The sequence below is a fragment of the Syngnathus floridae genome, chromosome 5 (assembly GCF_059516105.1).
Source record: "Syngnathus floridae isolate MCC-2025c chromosome 5, RoL_Sflo_1.0, whole genome shotgun sequence".
NCBI classification, from domain to species: domain Eukaryota; kingdom Metazoa; phylum Chordata; class Actinopteri; order Syngnathiformes; family Syngnathidae; genus Syngnathus; species Syngnathus floridae.
The window spans coordinates 11,126,843-11,128,674 of NC_142417.1; positions in this window are offsets into that span (position 1 = coordinate 11,126,843).

The following is a 1,832-nucleotide window of genomic DNA, read 5'->3' on the forward strand; positions in this document are numbered from 1 at the left end:
CAGTGACCAAATATTCAGTAATTTACGGGCTACAGTACACTGACACTGAGACATCCAGTGCCATGTAAAAAGCTTTGTTTCACAAACAAATGGGAATAACATAGTTTTGATTTTTTTTTAACCAGCTCACTGTGTCTCATCCATGTTATTACTGTAAACTGAGTATATTATATGTACAGTAATACCTCTCTCTGGTTTAATTTTATGTGGCTAAAATATTTTGGAGCTTCTACCTGAAGCTGCACAAGCGTCACAGAATGACATTCAAGAGCAAAGCAAAAGGTTCACACAAAACAAATGGTCAGGGGGGTATTGTGGAAATACTTTTGATGATTTTTTGTTACAGTACTGCAACTTTGACTCTAAAAAACCTCTACTTAGATTGCACCACAAGTAACTTCTTGTTCCATTCCAGACTTGGAGTTGCTAACTAAATAGCTGTCTTTTCTAAAAATCATCCCTGATGACTCTTGGGTATCTCTGTAGTGTTTCTTTCAGTCATCCTGGGCATGGTAATTCACAAAAGTTGACTCAAGAAGAAACCAACAAACCAATCTGGACAAACCAAGAGTCCAGCTGCCTCAGCTCAACGTTTGCATATCCCCTGATAACTTTTGTTGTCTTTTCAGTTCTGCTGCTGGTGTAGCAGTGACAATCTGAGTATTTACTCACATGGGGAGAACGTCCAAACTCTAAACAGGTAGGTCCAGAGGTGAAATCAAGGCCGCACTCGTGAACGTGCTAACCAATGCACCACTGAGCCTCCCATAATGTAAATATTTACTTAGCCATTTCCTTACTTTCCTACCCTGTGTAACAGGAAGTTTAGCCATTCAAAACAGACAAGGGATATTAGAAACATGTGTAATTAAAATAAATAAGTACACTACCGCATCCCATGGAGTAAACAGCAATGTGCAGCAAATGTTTTTGTATCAGGAAAAAAAGTATGGTTCACTCACCACTCAATGAGCATAGTTTAATTATCCGTCTCTATTGTCTAAAAACAATTTAAATAATGTGTTTCCTCATTGACAACAGGACTAAATTCTACAAATGCATCCGTACCACAAAAAATACCTGACTACTCTATTAAATATACCTTATAAAAACAACAACAAAGGAACTAGAAACTTCATTACAATTACTCATTTAGAATGTATAAGTACCATTTAAGAGTAACAATTTGCATAATGATATGCATTGCCTCTCAGAACAAATTGCCAGGATAGCATTAACATTGTTTCATCTTCTGATCAGTTGATGAGAGCAAAACTTGTTACAGCCCACTTACTGCTCTCAGAGGACATAGTATGTAGTGATCTACCACATATTAATCCATTTCGTAATCAGCATTTGCATGACAAAAACAAATATATAAATATATCTAATAACATAATAGATATCGATTCTGCTCCAGATTATGTGGCACAGATGTGTGTTGTTATTTTGTGTTTGGCCCCCTGCTGAAGTCCCAGCTTGGTGTGATAGTACAGGTTGAATAAGAAAACACAGTACCGGGTGGAAACAAGGCAAGTCTGCAGATGGGTACATAGAAACAGTTTTCACAGAGCTGCGTGCCTAGAATAACCCCTTTAAAAAAAAAAAAAGCTGCCACAGATGGTTTCCATTTTCCATTCACGCCTGTATGATAAGTCAAATAATGGTTTTTGGACCACACTTGAAAATTAAAATAGTTGCTTGTTCTGAGAAGAAATTGAAAGACCAAAGAGATAATTGAAGGCTGTTGTGCAACTGGCAGATCTGTTCTTTAAAAGTTTTTTTGCTCGAATCTCTGACCCACCAGGCCTACTTGTGGCTCAGTGGCTGGA